The 17,884-nt window shown below is 40.6% G+C and overlaps 2 pseudogenes; one reads left to right on the top strand and one right to left on the bottom strand.

Moving 5' to 3' along the window:
* Positions 1-3,517: 3,517 nt before the first annotated feature.
* On the bottom strand, positions 3,518-14,469 carry LOC144274117 (olfactory receptor 6F1-like; annotated as a pseudogene).
* Positions 14,470-14,644: 175 nt separating this feature from the next.
* Positions 14,645-15,222, top strand: LOC144274116 (olfactory receptor 6F1-like; annotated as a pseudogene).
* Positions 15,223-17,884: the final 2,662 nt, after the last annotated feature.

The following is a 17,884-nucleotide window of genomic DNA, read 5'->3' as shown; positions in this document are numbered from 1 at the left end:
AGAGAAGAGAAGGGGTGAGAGCTCCAGGGAGGGGATGGGGGTGCAGAGGGATGGAGGGATGCTGGACGGGGGGATCTCCAGACAGAGAGACAGAGGGATGCGGGCCGAGGGAGGTCACTTACCCAGCACAAGCAGAAGGAGAGTTCGTGCCATCCTGAGCTGGTTGCTCTGGGGTGGGAGCTGGGTTCTCAGCTCAGCCACCGCCCCGTCTGGATGCAGGGAGGGGGACGGGCCCTTCCCCTCTGATGGAGGCAGAGGAAGTCACAGCCTTAGGCGCAGTCACCGCTCAGCTCAGAGGGCCATTGCACTGTAACTGCAGTACTCTTACTTTAAAGTGTAATGTGTATCCCTCTTTTGTATTTACATAGGGCTCATGTTGAAGGAGATTTTTGTCCACCACTCTGTTCCTGTGAGACACTAGGGCAAATTCTCCAAAGTCAAGTGAGTTACACCAGATGTGAATTTGGTCCAATGTCCCTTTGTAACATCAGTACCCAAGCTTGTATCCCAACTTGATAATAACTCCATAGGAAGGATAAATAAGTCTTTAATTTAAATACTCAGATCCTCAAACCATGAGCCTGGGATTTATATTGCATATTAGACAAAAAGCGCACAATAAAAATCATATCGTATGAGGTGATCAGGTCCCTCATTCACATTAATTGCTGTGTTTCTGTGTCTTGCTATCACTGTACACTGAGTTGAGTATGTTGTGAAATCAGTAACTTGAATTATTCTTTTATCCTTGTGAACCATCAAAGGATATTTCCTGAATTGTTTCAGGTGCTCCGATGGTCCAGTGAAGCACAATCTAGAAATTCCATTTGAAACATCCATGTTTGCCAAGAGAAACCAAAGCTACCAGTAAAATTCTATTCAAGTATCAGGGGAAATGAAGGTGTATTAACTGTATGGAGATCACAGTTAACAAAAATTATCTCTCTCTGTGTCCCCAGACACATCTATCTATCTAATCTAATTTATCGTACTACCTAGGTATTCCAACAATAAATATATTCAGACTAATCAAGTGCATAGTGTCTCACAAAAGTAGAATTCACAGAATAAACTAAATTGGTTGAGAATGATTTGGGGACATAATCTTCCTTGTACATATCACTTTCATAACCTTTAACATTTTGAAACAGCCTCCACCAGGCCCAAAGTGATAGCTATCCACAAAAGCACCACATTTCGGTGGCATTTCATGATTCTAACACCTGTGAGTGCATGGAAACGTTAGAATTTACACTCATGAAACTCAATGGGCTCAAGATTCAATGGAAACATGGACACTGCTTATGTGAATCAGTGAGTGACCACTTACAATGATCTTTATGTGAATATTAGGTAAATCAGATGGCACAAAATCTTAACCAGTTCCATGTTATTTTATGAAGCGATATTAATTGTACATAACAGATCCTTATGTTTTAAGTACATTTGGTAGACTGGATGCTAATCTACTGTAAATTGGCAGTTGAAGGTCTGGCCAAGACAGCAGGCAAGCCTCAAAGGGTTTGAATGTTGGGTTAAGATAAAATTCTGGACAATGTAAGGTGAAATCCTGGCCCCACTGAAATTAAGTTCTGTCGTTGACGTCAGTGTGGCTAGGATCTTCTTATGATTTTTAATGTCTGTCTCACAATATTTGTTGTTTTTCTTCAAATCTCAACTGCTTGAATCAACAGATCAGCTTTCATATTTTCTTTTACATAATCATTATCCCTCTCTCTTCGGTAGTTCTTTTCACCCATAGATCACAAAGCACTATATAAAGGAGGTGAGAATCATTATCCCCATTTTACAGATGTGGAAACTGAGGCACAGAGAGAAGCCATTTGTTAGGGGGCTTATTCCTTCACCCACTTACTTCCCTGGTCCTTCTCACATGAACAGAGAGCAACAATACCCGAAGTCCAAAGGTGCAAACAATTCGATGTTTATTGGGGTGAAGTTCCAGCAAGCATGATTCCAGTTTCCTTCCTTAGTGTCCCTCTTCCCAGCTCTGATACCAAAGAGCCTTAGACCTGTCTCCCTCTTCCCGTTCCTGCCGTTAGCCAAACATGATTCCAATTTCCCCATCCACAGTTCCCATTTCCCCCTGCCCACACACCCACCCACTCACTTCCTGATTGACTGCAGACTATACAGCCCCCTAACACCATTACTTGTCCAAAGTCATCCACCAAGCCAATGGCAGAGCCAGGAATAGAACTAAGAAAAGGAGGACTTGTGGCACCTTAGAGACTAACCAATTTATTTGAGCATAAGCTTTCGTGAGCTACAGCTCACTTCATTCTCCTAGTCGCAGTCCAGTCCTCTTGCCACCAGGGCACACTCATGGTTACAGAGAAAAGCATAAAAACATGAAGTGCACCCTACAGACTCAAAAACCAGACAGCAAATCAAAAGAACCCAACATTTATTATTTAAAGCCAATCTCATGATTTCTAATGACGTCTCCTCTCCTTGCTGAGATGCTCGCAGCGAGGGTGAGGGGGTATCAGGGAGTGGGGGGTGGGGATCCCCCTCCACTCACACTGTGATTTTAAAGGTGAATCAGGACTAAGATTCTGGATTCAGTTTTGACATCATCAAAATTTTGTAAGCTATTCTCACATATTTTCAGTCCAAACCGGCAGAATCCGTGCGAAATCAATCTTTCCAAAATTTTGGAATGCCCGTGTACTAAAAACAAAGAAAAAAAGAAGCCTACAAAAATACCCATCTGGGTTTTTACCCAGTCTGGAACTGGAACCGGAACTTTATTCTGAATCCCCTTCAAAATCCACTGGGGTCTTGATTTGAGGTTCCTGTGGGTTTATCTTACCTTGGTTTGGAAGGGTTAAATTTTTATCAGTAAATGTCGGGAAATGCCAGTTTCGCCACGCAGAACGTCAACCGCCCAAAAAAAAAAAAAGGTCCAAAAAACCAGTTGTCGTTAAATAATTATTCTTTGACCCACCTTGTTGTCTGACACACCACAGTAATTTCCCACAAGTGTGAAAATACAAATAGACAATATTTTTTTAAAAAATGCTCACAAATAAACCTTGATATTCTCTGTCAAAATTATAAAAAATAAAAATTGAATTCTGCCAAGCCTGTCGATATCTCTATCCTCTCCACAGGCCAGGCTTTAATAGAAATAAATAATTGGCACATGTGCAATTTGTTTCATTTTAAATTAAATACAAAGTAAGAGGATAACAATGCATAAGGGCTGGATTTTGAAAGGTATTTAGGTGCTTAATGGGGTTTTAAAAAGTATCTAGGCCCTTAAAACTCATAGAAAATCCCATTAGGCACCTAAATACATTTAACAATCTGGCTGTAAATGTTCAAGGATATGAGACACTAAGGACCAGATTGTTAAAGGTATTTAGTCACCTAACTCACACTGATTTCCATTGGAGTTGGGCAGCTAATTATCTTTAGACTTCTGGCCCTCAGGGATTGTTGTTGTTTTTTCAATACCCTATCAACTTTGGTATATCTTCCATGTGCAGACTCATTTTTCTTTCACCACATTTTCTGTGACAGCCAATGACCTCCAGCACATTTTGAAAAACATCGCTTCCCTGAATACATGTTTCAGGGCTTCTTTTACCTCTGGGTTCCTCAGTGTGTAGATGAAAGGGTTCAACAGGGGTGTGACAATAGTATTCAAGACGGTGACTATTTTGGTCAATTCCAATGAGTTCTGCATGGAAGGGTTGACATGTAGGAAAATGGTCGAACCGTACCAGATAATCACAACTGTGAGATGGGAAAAGCAAGTTAAAAAGGCCCTTCTCCATTCCTTATCTGATGGGATTGTCAGTACAGTGGAGATGATGTAAAGGTAGGAGAGCAGGGTTATGACACAGGAGCCCAGGAGGACGATGAAGGAGATGATAAAGGCCACCAGATCAATAAGGTAGGTATCTGTGCAGGAAAGAACTATCCACGGTGCTAGGTCCCCAGAGAAGTGATTGATGACACTAGGGTACAGAAGGACAACCTGGTGATCAGAAATGCTGGGACACAAATAGCCAGGAAACCACACAACCAAGAGCCAACATCCAGCTGAGCAGTCAAGGTGCTGTTCAGGATGGAGCTGTAGAGCAAAGGATAGCATATAGCCAAATAGCAATCGTAGGCCATGACAGCCAAGAGAAAATCTCTGTGCATCCTAGGGAGAAAACAAAATACATCCGTAGGACACAGCTGACGAAGAAGATGGATTTGCTTTGGGACACAAGGTTGGCAAGCGTCTTTGGGATACAAGCTGTGGTCTGCCATACCTGCGGGAAGGAGAAATTGCAGAGAAGGAAGTACATTGGGGTGCGAAGGTGTCGGCTGGTTGCCACTAGGACTATGATCGCCACATTTCCTGTGACAAGGAAGAGCACAAAGAGCGAGATCTGCAAATATTGGGTCGCAGGGAATCCCAGGAGAATAAATTCCTTCACACTGGTGTGATAGCCCTTTTCCAGTGCGGTCAGCTGTTTTACCTGCCAAAACAAATGAAGACATGAAATTAAACTGATTAAACACAACCGTGTCTTTGTGGGATACAGATGATTCTGATGCACAGAAAGAGCAGATAATTAAAAGAGGCAGGAAATAATGGTTTAAGGCTGAAAATATCCTATTGCTATTACATTTCTGGAGCCTTCCTGCTCACAGGGTGAATTTAAGTTTGTCCTGAATTTTCCTGTGGAAACTTTTTTTCCAGTGGAAAGTGGCTTTTGGACCAAAAAGAAACTTTCAGGATAGAAATTCCATTTTCAGGTGTTCCTTGAAAAACACAATTTTTAGTTTTTGTCAATGAAACATGTTTTTTCCATGGTCAGCATCCAAAGCCCAAGATTGATTTTATTTTAATTGATATTTTTGTTGTTTTAAATTGAAAATTTTCAAATACAAAGTTGCTTTCTGGGTGTGTGTGGGGGGTGGGGGTTGTCCTTTTGACAAAACCCTGAAAAATTTCAACAGAAAAAACAACATTTTTCCTGTAAATTCTTCAGGATTCAGGAGCCAGATCATTTTCAAATGAGACCTATGGGTGTTAGGCATTCAGCACAATCTGTGATTCCTTTAGAAGTGAACAAAACCCCATCGTCTCTTTTGAAAATCCCTGCTAAATAGGGTGAGCTTTTCAAAAGTTCTCAGTATAGGCCTATTTCTGCTCCCGAGGAAGGAAGTCAATAGGATTTTTGTCATTGAGTCAGTGGGAGCAGACTTAGGTCAATACTGAACACGTGAGATTTGTACCTGTCAATTTCCTTCCTACAATGCAAGAGGACCTTTAATTCTTTTTATGCAGAAAGTCTCAGGTTCTAAGCCTGCTGAAGTCCCAAGTTGGAGTGGGGATGTTATACAAAGTTGCAGTTCAGAGGACAGCTACTCAATTTTGGAGCATAAATAACCATTTACATCTATAAACCAGCATTCATTTTGGGTAGTTGAAAATGAGTCAGTTGCAACCTCCTTTGACCAATTGAGACTGAGGTGTGCAAGGCCATGCAATGTGCCAATTACAGCAAAGCTCAGGGCCAGAGAGGACCAAAGAACAAAGGACATAGGAGCTCAAGTCTCATTGGCTCTTTAGTCAATTAGCTGCACTTGAAAATTTAACTGTCCATCCTATTTTCAAAAGTGATTTAGGGCCAGGTTAGTTGAGGTATTTAGGCACCTAGTGGGATTTTGAAAAGCACCTTGGTACCTCAAACATTGATTTCAATGGATGTTAGGCAACTAGAAGGTTTGAAAATTCCACTAGGTGCCTAAATACTTTTAAAAATCTGGCCCTAGGGCTTGTCTATGCAGAGAAGACACAGCAACTTAACTTCAATATCTTTATTTAGCCCACTGCAACTTTTGTGCCTTTGTGGACTCTTAGGTTGAAAACTGGTTATATCAGTTCAGTTTGCACCTGAAAATTGATATACATGAGGTTTAAACCAATATAATATCCACACACAAAGTTGCACTCTTTTAGCTAAATTGGTATAAAATCACACCTTTCATTATGTCAGTACAACTTTTTGTGTAGACTAGAGGCAAATATTTTAAAAGCACCAAAGTGTCTTAGAACCAGATTTTCAAAGGTTATTAGGTGTCTAGTGGGATTTTCAAAGGCCTAGGCACCTAAACCCCATTGAATTCAATTGGAGTTATGTGCTTAACCTGCGTAGGTACTTCTGAAATTCCCACTAGGTGCCTATCTGCCTATCTTCAGATGTCTAAATGTCTTTAGCCTCTGGTGCTTTATACTTCTGTATCTTAGACCACCTATTAGGTTGCCTAAATGTGGACGTAGTTGCCTAACTTTGGGCAGCCACTTTGGGCCAGATTTTAAAAAGTATTTAGTCACCTAGTGAGATTATTAAAAGGACAGAGGCACCTAACATCCACAGAAATCAATGAGTTGTAGGTTCCGAGGTGCTTCTGGAAATTTCAATAGGCATCTAAATATCTTGAGAAATCTGATCTTTTGTCTTTTACAAATGGAGAAACTGAGGAACAAAGAACTTAAACAATTTCACAGTGGTCCATCAGCAAGTCAATGGAGACACAGAACCAAGGTCTCCTAACTTCCAATGCTCTTCTTTAAACAAGGACACCGTCCTTACTAAGCCAGGGGTTTGGCACATTCTTGAGAAGACAGTGAAATTCTGTTGAGACCAAATCCCAAGAGCACTTCTGAGGAACATAAATTTGTCTTCTTTCTTGGACCTGTTGAGTTGCCATACATAAACGAAGCAGGTAAGGGAAAAAGACAGCAGGGTGATGACAAAATGGTAATGCAATGAGACTCTAATCAATATAGAAATTTGTGCAATAAGTAGGAAGATTTTGTGTATGAAACCTTTAAATGTTTGATTTATAGCTGGAGGAAAAAATATGGCTCGCAATGCATTTTTTTCCTCAGAATCCAAGAACGCCTCATTCTAAGGAGAGAATATAATGTGTGAAGGGGGTCTGTTCTGGCTAGATCTGTCAGCAAAAGCTAATAAGTTAGGTCCACTAGAGAGAGAGAGAGAGAGAGAGAGAGAGAGAGAGAGAGAGGATCCCAGAAATATACTTTAAACCACTTGTATTAAGATCTATTTTTTGTATACTTGGTAATGTGACCTACTGGGCCATATCTGGTTGGAAGGAATAGGTTTCCCAGTGAGTAATTGGTTCATCTGTAACATACTTCCTTCTCTCTCACTTACTTTCTCACTTTCTAAATTTCACTCATCTTTTTCAACTCTTGAATGCAGAAGAGAAAATAACTATATGATAGATCTGTGGCACTCGCTGCTGCTGTAATTTATTGAGCCGCATAGATAAGAATGTAAAAATGGATTGGATATTTCTCTTAGAGGTAGACTTAGGTTTCCATAGCCACAAATGCCACATGGATGCCCACTCCTCATTCATTTTCACGGGCATTTGTTTGTTTAAGAACCAGATTTTTAATGGTTTTTAGGCACCTAATGCGATTTTTAGAATCATCTCGGCACCTAAAAATCCTTGATTGCAATGGGTATTAGACACTTAGCTGCTTTGAAAAATCCCACTACGCACCTACAAGCCTTTAAGAATTTGCCCCATAATCCCTTAGGCAGCTTTTGAAATCTCAGCTGTAGCCTGGTCTGGTAGATGGGAAATAAGGAGTTGGAGTTTGTCCCAACTCTGTCACTCATTTACTGTGTGAAAGTCAGATTAACGGTCTGTGCCTCAGTTTCCCCATCTGTAAATAAATGAAATAATACCATTCACCCACCTTGGTAAAATGGTTTGAAATCTACAGGTGAAAAAGCACCATGAATTTCTTCCCAAGTTTACTAGAGTGAATGAATAGAATAACTTTGACTTCCTCTGTCATTGGATCAGGCCCTCTGTAACTATGAAGTTTAGGGTATTAGAAGGCAGGAGATCCTGGTCTCTGTTCCGGGCTTTTCCCCTGACTTCCAATGCATCCCTAAGCAAGATCCTTTACCCCTCTGCCCTACTTTCTCCTCATATGGCAGAGGATTGATAATGATTAATTATTTACTACAGAGGGGCATTGGGCCCATTCCAAACAACACTGAAGTTATGGCTACAAAGGGAGTTTTTTTCAACCTGTTGTAGAATAAAATAGCTTAGGACTGGACATTGATTTGAAGATGTAAAGAGGTTTATAAGTACAAAGTATTATTATCTTTGCCAGACTAGCTCAGATTAGCATAAGGAGGATAATCATTATGGGTGCGATTTTTAAAAGAGTTTTTTCGGAATCAGGCATTTACATTCTACTGAATCACAATGAGATTTGAATTTTTAATTGCTTTGAATTCCTTTGAAAATCCCATTGCACAGTGATAATCAACCGTTTATCCTTCAGGGCAAAGCCTTATTTCTGTCTCAGCTGAGCATGGAATGTGCCTCTAAGGTCCGGCACTGCAAAATCAGATACATTTATTATGGTTTATAATTTCTTCTTTTGTAAAATGGGGACAATGACGCTGACTCCGGTTGTAAAATGCGTTGAGATCTACTGATGAAAAGCATTGCACAAAAGCTAGGGATTATACTTAAAGAGCATTGTCAATTAAGCACTGTCTGGTACATAATTCTGTATGAAATTCTTGTTCTGTTCTCACTTGTATGTTAATATGTCATGGATAGGCTTGGCAGCATTTTATTTTTATTTTTTATAATTTTGATGTGTACTGTCACTGTTTATTTTCAACCATTTTCTCCACTTTTTATTTATTTCAGTGTTCATAGTTGTACAAAATTATGGGGGTGGGGCGTGGGAGAGTGTCAGACAAATGATAGTTAACACTGAGATTCAAAAAGTGAAAGCTCTATAAACCATTAAAATACAAATTGTCAACATCACGTGTTAAACTATAGAAAGTAAATATCCTTAATTCAACAGATCATACCTGTTTTCACTATTCATTCACTAATCCATTTGTAAGCCGAATTCAAAAGTCTAAATCACTGGATTTTGACTCTAATAAGTTCTCCTGCAGTATTTTTCTTACTTTGCCTATTTGTAAATTTTGAGTATTATCGATGGAAATACATTTTCATCAGTTTGTGTGTGTGTGTGTGTTGAAATCGACATTTATCAACATTCACCAATAAAAATCTAATCCTTCCAAGCCTAGCCATGACGTCTGTTCCTTGGTTGTTAGAATTTGATCCTGGGCAAAATGTAAAATCAGTTTTAATGTTTGATACAAATGGGGAGATTGTCAAAGGATTTTCAATGGGAGTTGGGCCACAGAATTGCCCTCTTTGCCTCTGAAAATCTTCACCAAAGACAAAAATCATGGTCCTGGACTCAGAAGAAGACACATAAATAACCCCAGCGTTCCAAAGGTGTGTATTGGGAAGGGTAGCTGAGTTCTGAAATGAGCTGGAGAATGGAAAATGAGGGAGAATCTAGGAGAAAAGATTAGGAGTTCAAGTTTGGCAATGTTGTGCTGGAACTAGAGATTAGGATTCTCTGCCTTGGAATATACCGATGTAAAATGTTCATCGTAGAGCCTTTGAGGAACAAAGACAAGTCCTGCCTGCCGCAGAGCACAGCAGAGATTCATGAAGGAGAAAATAGCAGAGGACAAGACTGACCCATTTACCTTAATATTAGAAGAAAGGAAATTTTCAGGGAAACTGGGATATTTTTCTTCCTATTCTTCTTCATGCTAAATTCCGCAGATCTGTTAAAATGGGATTTGCATATCAGTGATTCTCCAGAGTGCAAGTCAAGATCATCCCTTTAATATGGACATCCAGAATCAAGGGAAATTCTACATGCCGTGTGTCCGTAACTTAATGGAGTTCAATGGGTATTGGGTACCAAACTCTCTTAAACCCCTTTGAAAATCCCAGCTAACAGCGTGGAGGGACTTTTGACAAGGAATAGCACTGGCTGAAGATTGAATGAACAATTAGTAGATCAAAAGTGCCATCAACATTTCCAGTGTCAATGGGAAAAATGATGAAATGATCAGGATCCCCTTCCCTTCCCTTGCCCTGTTTCTTGACAAACTCTAGTTGTAAGTTGTAGCTGATTGAGGTTTAGGGAGATGGGGAGGTGGTAATAATTATTCAGGCACTAGGATTCTGACTTGAACATTCAAGGAACATCCAATAATGCATTTTAACTGTTTAACTCCATGAGCATCTCTTGTGACCTACAGAATTCAAGACTGGGGTGGAGATGGAAAACTGATTTGGTGTGTTGGTTTTCACCCTCTGAGTCCTGGATTTCCCTATTGCTGCTATTTGCATACAGAAGGAAGCGTCCACTCCCATGGATGATGAGATTGTTTCTCATCAGGAGGACTGAGAAGAACAGAATTCAATACAAAGTATCATTTATTTCTCCAGATGTTAGAAGATCTGTGGACCAAATGAATTTGGTCACTGTGTGGGGTGGGGTAAAATTTTCAACAGCAGCTAAGGGCCAGATTTTTAAAGGTATTTAGGCACCTAGTGGGATTTTCAAAAGCATCTAGGTGGCTAACACCCACTCAAACCCACTAGTACCTCAGGAGGATGTTAAACAGAAGCTACTAAAGTTAGACATTTTTAAATCAGCAGATCCAGATAACCCGCATCCAGGAGTGTAAAAAATGCTAGCTGAGGAGCTCACTGGGCCTTTACTGTTGAAACACTGGAAGAAAGCTCATGTTGTGCCAATACTGAAAAAGGGTAAATGGGAGGACCAAGGTAATTATAGGCCTGTCAGGCAAGATAAGGGAGTGGCTGATTGTGAGGTGATTGACATAAGCTGGGACCGTATAGATCATTGTTGCAACCAAAGTCCTGTAGTGGCACCAAATCTTGTATAAAGGGAGTCAAATAAGGTGTCAAAGACAAGGTTATGGTTTTCTGGTGCTGATTATGCTGTCTATTTGTGTGTATTATTTTTGTTGTTAAAGTTATGAATATTGGCTCTATACTGTCTGTATTTCAAACTTATGCTACGCTTCTCCGTGACACCCCAGGCAAGCTGGTGTCAGCTCTGCCTAGGCTGCTTGGTGGCCCATTAAGGACCACCAGATATACAATTGACCCATTGAAAGAAAGCAGACACGCCTTGGGACTCAGCAAGGTATGCAGGGACCTGCCTATGGACAGAACTCTCAGGTGTTTCCAGGCCAGGTGATGGACAGCTTCTCTTTGGCACAAAGAAAGAAAGACCACATGGCAAGAGACTATAAAAAGCTGCTGCAGCTCCTCCATCTTGTCTTCAGTCCTGCTTCATCCCTCTGGAGGGACTTTGCTACACTGAAGCTTTGAACCAAGGACTGAAAGACCCATCCCAGCTGTGGATGTTCTCCAGAGACTTGATTTGAACCTGCAGTTTATTCTCTCACTGCTGCAAGCCTGAACCAAGAACTTTGCCATCACTGTATGTCATTGATTCCATTGAACCAATTCTAGCTCTCGTCTATATCTTTTCTTTTTATGAATAAACCTTTAGATTTTAGATTCTAAAGGATTGGCAACTGTGTGATTTGTGGGTCAGATCTGATTTGTATATTGACCTGGGTTTGAGGCTTGGTCCTTTGGGATCGAGAGAACCTTTTTTCTTTTACTGGGCTATTGGTTTTCATCACCATTTGTCCCCATAACGAGTGGCACTGGTGGTGATACTGGGAAACTGGGGTGTCTAAGGGAATTGCTTGTGTGACTTGTGGTTAGCCAGTGGGGTAAAAGCAAAGTCTTCTCTGTCTGACTGGTTTGGTTTGCCTTGGTGTGCACAGAAACCCCAGCCTTGGGCTGTAACTGCCCTGCTTGAAGCTATTTGTCCTGAATGGGCACTCTCCGTTGGGTCCCGCCAGAACCAGCATCGTTACACTGATAAGGGACTCAATTAATAAAGAAATAAAGTAATATAATTAATGTCATTTAACGTGGGTTTATGGTAAATAGATCCTGTCAAACTAACTTGGTATCATTTTTGATGACATTACAATTGTGATTGATAAAGGCAATAGTGTTGATATAATAGACTTCTCTATGGCATTTGACTTGGTGCTGCCTGACATTTTGACTAAACAACTAGAAGGATACAAAAATAACATGGCACACAATACATGGACTAAAAGCTGGCTCACGGTTAGGTCTCAAAATGTAATTGTTAAAGGGAATTGTCTTGGAACAGGTATGTTTCCAGTGGGGTCCAAGCGGGTTCTGTTCATATCCTAACTCTATTTCACATTCTTTAATGATATGGAAGATGACATAAACTCATCACTGATAAAGTTTGCAAATGACACAAAAATGAGGAAGTAGTTAATAATGAAGAGGACAGGGTTACAGAGCGATCTGGATCGCTTGGTAAGCTGGGCGCAAGCAAACAATATGATTTTACTATGGCTAAATGTGAATGTCTACATCTAGGAACAAAGCATGTAGGACATACTTGCAGGATGTGGAACTCTATTGTGGGTAACAGTGATTCTGAAAAAGATTTGGCGGTCATGGTGGATAATCAGCTGAACATGAGCTCCCAGTGTGATGCTGTGCCAAAAGGACTAATGCAATTCTTGGATGCATAAACAGGAAAAAGACTATGTCCAGTTCTCGTGTCAACAGTTCAAAAAGGACGTTGAGCAATTGGAGAGGGTTCAGAGAAGAGCCATGAGAATGATTAAAAGTTTAGGAAGCACGCCTTATAGTGACAGACCCAAGGAGCTCAATCTATTTAGCTTAACAAAAAGAAGGTTAATAAATTCCTTCATGGTCTCTTCAGTCTAGCATAGAAAGGGATAACACCATACAATGGCTGGAAGTTTAAGCTAGGCAAAATCAGACTGGAAATATGGCGTACAGTGAGAGTAATTAACTTTTGGAGCAATTTACTAACGGTCACAGTGGATTCTCCATCACTGAGAATTTTTCAATCAGGATTGGATGTTTTTTCAAAAGATCTGCTCTATAAATTATTTTGGAGAAGGTCTATGTCCTGTGTTATACAGAAGGTCAGATGATCACAATGGTCCCTTCTGACTTTGGAATCTATGCATCAATGAATTCAACGTGTTTAGGTGCCTTGGTGTTTTTGAAAATCTCACTACATGCCTAAATGCCATTTAAAATCTGGCCCTGGGTGACAAGAGAGCCTAAATCCAATTTTCAAAAGAGCTTTAATCTTTCAGAGATAGATTTTCAAAAGTATGAAGATGTCTAAAGCTTCAGATAGATGCTCAGTGGGATTTTCAAAAACACCTAACCACATTAGGTGCCTAACCTGCTTAAGCATTTTTGTCAGTCTGCAACGTTGACATCTAAACACTTTTGAAACTCTAGCTTTTCGGCTCCTAAGCAACTTACATGATTTTGTAATGGGATTTAGGCTTCTATATCATTTAGGAACTGTCATAAACACAAAGGGAAGGGTAACCACCTTTCTGTGTACAGTGCTATAAAATCCCTCCTGGCCAGAGGCAAAACCCTTTCACTTGTAAAGGGCTAAGATGCTAGGATAACCTCACTGGCACCTGACCAAAATGACCAATGAGGAGACAAGATACTTTCAAAGCTGGAGGGGGAGGAACAAAGGGTCTGTCTGTCTGCGTGATGCTTTTGCCGGGAACAGATCAGGAATGCAGCTCAGAACTCCTGTAAAAAGTTGGTCAGTAATCTAGCTAGAAATACATTAGGTTTCCTTTTGTTTAACGGTGGGTAAAATAGTCTGTGCTGAATGGAATGTATATTCCTGTTTTTGTGTCTTTTTGTAACTTAAGGTTTTGCCTAGAGGGATTCTCTATGTTTTGAATCTGATTACCCTGTAAGGTATTTACCATCCTGATTTTACAGAGGTGATTCTTTTACCTTTTCTTTCATTAAAATTCTTCTTTTAAGAACCTGATTGCTTTTTCATTGTTCTTAAGTTCCAAGGGTTTGGGTCTGTGTTCACCTGTACAAATTGATGAGGTTTTTTATCAAGCCTTCCCCAGGAAAGGGGATGTAGGGCTTGGGGGGATATTTTGGGGGAAGATGTCTCCAAGTGGGCTCTTTCCCTGTTCTTTGTGTAACACGCTTGGTGGTGGCAGCATAGGGTTCAAGGACAAGGCAAAGTTTGTACCTTGGGGAAGTTTTTAACCTAAGCTGGTAAGAATAAGCTTAGGGGGTCTTTCACGCAGGTCCCCACATCTGTACCCTAGAGTTCAGAGTGGGGAAGGAACCTTGACAGGCACCCTTGAAAACTGTATCTGTGATGTCTAACAATCCAGGTAACAAAGCTTCTCCTGAATTATGGTCTCTTGTATCTTGACAGATGGAGCCTGTGACTGGAAAAGAGAAGGCAAACCAGTCCAGGATACAGGAATTTATCCTTCTGGGCTTCCCCGGTAGTCAATATTTGCGGATCTCTCTTTTTGTGGTGTTTGCCATGATGTATGTCCTGACAGTTGCAGAAAATGTTGCCATCCTAGTCCTAGTGAGGGCCAGCTATCAACTCCGCACCCGCATGTACTTCTTCCTTTGCTACCTCTCCTTGCTGGAGATATGATACACCACAGCCTGTGTTCCCAAGACCATTGCGATTTTCCTGGGGAAAAGCAGAACCATCCCCTTTAGTAGCTGCATCCTGCAGATGTACTTCATTTTCTCCCTGGGCTGCACAGAATATTTCCTCTTCTCTGCCATGGCCTATGACTGCTATCTGGCTATTTGCTACCCATTGCACTATAGCACCATCATGAACAGCACCTCTTGTCTGCTCAGCTGGCCCTTGGCTCCTGGGTGTGTAGTTTCCTGGCTATTTCTATCCCAGAATCTCTGAGAGTTAGGTTGTCCTTCTGTGGCACTAATGTCATTACTCATTTCTCCTGCAGCATAGATTCCTCAATCATTCTCTCCTGCACAGACACCTATGTGTTTGAGATGGCAGCTTTTATCATCTCGATCATCGTCATCCTGGGATTATGTTCAATAATTCTGGTCTCCTACATTTACACCCTCTCCACCATACTGAGAATCCCGTCAGCCCAAGGCCAGCAAAAGGCCTTTTCCACTTGCTCTTCCTGTCTCACTCTTGTGATTATATGGTACAGCTCCACCATCTTCCTGTATGTCAGGACTTCCAAACAGAATGCCTTGGACATGAACAAGACTGTCAACACTTTGAATACTATTGTAACTCCGCTGTTAAACCTCTTCATTGACAGTCTGAGAAACGAAGAGGTGAAGGAGACTTTATGGAAGGTATTCAGTGGGACATGAAGTTGTTTTTGAATGGCTTAGATGTTACTGGGTCTGATTCTCAGCCTGTGCTCATGTTCCCTTTGGTAGTAACTGTCCTTGTTGTTGTTCTTTTAATCCTGGTTCCAATTTTACATTTACAACTTTGGTATTTGGGTAAAATGTTCAGAAGTGCCTAAGGGCCAGATTTGCAAAGGAATTTAGGCACCTAAAGATTCAGATAGGCCCCTAAATACCATGAAAGATCTAGCTTCTAGGAGCCTAATTTTTATTGAAAATCTACCGGACGTGAGCTCCTAAGGGGCATATTTTTGAAGATATTTAGGTGTCTAAAGATGCAGATAGTTGTTTAGTGGGCTTTTCCAAAGCACTTCAGCAGATGAGGCACCAAAATCCCATTGATTTCAGTGGTAGCTACAAATACTTTTGAAAATCTGTCCCTTAAAATCTCTTGAGAGGTCTCATCAACAGCCCATTGGCATCAACGAACATCTTTCAACTGAATTAAATGGCCTTTTGATCAGGCCCTATGTGGACATTACTTTTAGCAATTCACATTTAGGCCCCCATCCTGAGATCCTTACTCAAGTGCTAAATTATATTATTTTGAGTCGTCCAGTTGACTCTAACGGGACTACTCACACTAGGAAAGAAAGCTTGGGCATAAAGCGTGTGCAGGATCAAGACCTTAGTGACACTGAATCTGCACTCAGAAGTTTGTTCTAAGTTTAAATTTGTAGCAACTCCAGAATTTTCATTATCTGTGATGTATGACTGGTTGGCCAACTCACACGACATTGTGTCTGTTCCCTTGTTCAATAGCTGAAAAATTATTAAACAGCAGACTAAAGAACAACATGCAGGAAATACAGAATGATGAACAACGATGGTGGATTTTTTTTTTTAATTAGTGAAGAATTTCAAAAAATCAAATTTATTTCCCTTTTTAAAGGTTCTAAGTTTGGGGATCCTACATGTTGGTTAATTGAAACAAGTCAATAATGTTTTTTATAAAGTTTTCCGTTTAAATGTTGTCGAAAATTGAAATGAAAAATTTAATTAAAAAAAGAAAACAAAAATTCACTAAATCAACAGTTCTTTACAAACAATTTCGTTTTTGAAAATGGTCATTTTTCAACCAAAAGGAATTACAAGGGAGAAAGAAGTTCAATTAATGGTGATCAATATGTTTTCACAGAATGTTTTTTATCAAATGAACTTGATTTAACTGTGACATTTCTGATTGATAAAGGCAATGGTGTTTATGTAATAGACTTGCATTTTTCTAAAGGTTTGATTCAGGGTAACATCACACTATTTAAAAAAATAACACTACACAAAAACAACGGTAAATTGATTAAAAACTGGCTAACTGATAGTTCTCAAAACATAACTGTTCATAGAATCATAGAATCATAAAATATCAGAGTTGGAAGGGACCTCTGGAGGTCATCTAGTCCAACCCCCTGCCCAGAGCAGGACCAATCCCCAACTAAATCATCCCAGCCAGGGCTTTGTCAAGCCTGACCTTAAAAACTTCTAAGGAAGGGGATTCCACCACCTCCCTAGGTAACGCATTCCAGTGTTTCACCACCCTCCTAGTAAAAAAGTTTTTCCTAATATCCAACCTAAATCTCCCCCCTGAAACTTGAGACCATTACTCCTTGTCCTGTCATCTGCTATCACTGAGAATAGTCTAGATCCATCCTCTTTAGATCCACCTTTCAGGTAGTTAAAAGCAGCTATCAAATGCCCCCTCATTCTTCTCTTCCGTAGACTAAACAATCCCAGTTCCCTCAGCCTCTCCTCATAAGTCATGTATTCCAGCCCCCTAATCATTTTTGTTGCCCTTCGCTGGACTCTCTCCAGCTTTTCCACATCCATCTTGTAGTGTGGGGCCCAAAACTGGACACAGTACTCCAGATGTCACCAATGTCGAATAGAGGGGAACGATCACATCCCTCGATCTGCTGGCAATGCCCCTCCTTATACACCCCAAAATGCCATTGGCCTTCTTGGCAACAAGGGCACACTGTTGACTCATATCCAGCTTCTCGTCCACTGTCACCCCTAGGTCCTTCTCTGCAGTACTGCTGCTGAGCCATTCGGTCCCTAGTCTGTAGCGGTGCATTGGATTCTTCCGTCCTAAGTGCAGGACTCCGCACTTGTCCTTGTTGAACCTCATCAGATTTCTTTTGGCCCAATCCTCCAATTTGTCTATGTCCCTCTGTATCCTATCCCTACCCTCCAGCGTATCTACCACTCCTCCCAGTTTAGTGTCATCATCTGTTGATGGGAACTATTGATTTTAATGGGTGATAGACGCCTAGATGCTTTTGAGAATCCCACTAGGTTCCTAAATACCTTTACATATCTTGCCCTTGATGCCTGACTTATTTCTATTTTTGTATATTTATATCTAGACCAGTCTTATCATCAAAGTGTAAATAAACTTTAACTTTTACCTTTGTATCCCCCTACCTTTTGGAAAGTGTTTTACTTATTAAGGCTGGGGATTTCAAAGGAGCGTAAAGACGTAGGCTGGGTTTACCAAAGGAACCTGAGAGAGTTTCAATAGAATTTTTGCACCTATGTCCCTTTGGCCTCTTTGGAAGTCCCAGCCCTAATTAGAGCTGGTTGGAATTTTCATTGTAGAGGAAATTCCAATATTTTGAAATTGGTT

Source organism: Eretmochelys imbricata, chromosome 14 (genome assembly GCF_965152235.1).
Source record: "Eretmochelys imbricata isolate rEreImb1 chromosome 14, rEreImb1.hap1, whole genome shotgun sequence".
In the NCBI taxonomy this organism is placed as follows: domain Eukaryota; kingdom Metazoa; phylum Chordata; order Testudines; family Cheloniidae; genus Eretmochelys; species Eretmochelys imbricata.
Note: the sequence above shows the minus strand (reverse complement) of the source record. Positions and strands in the feature narration are given on the sequence as shown.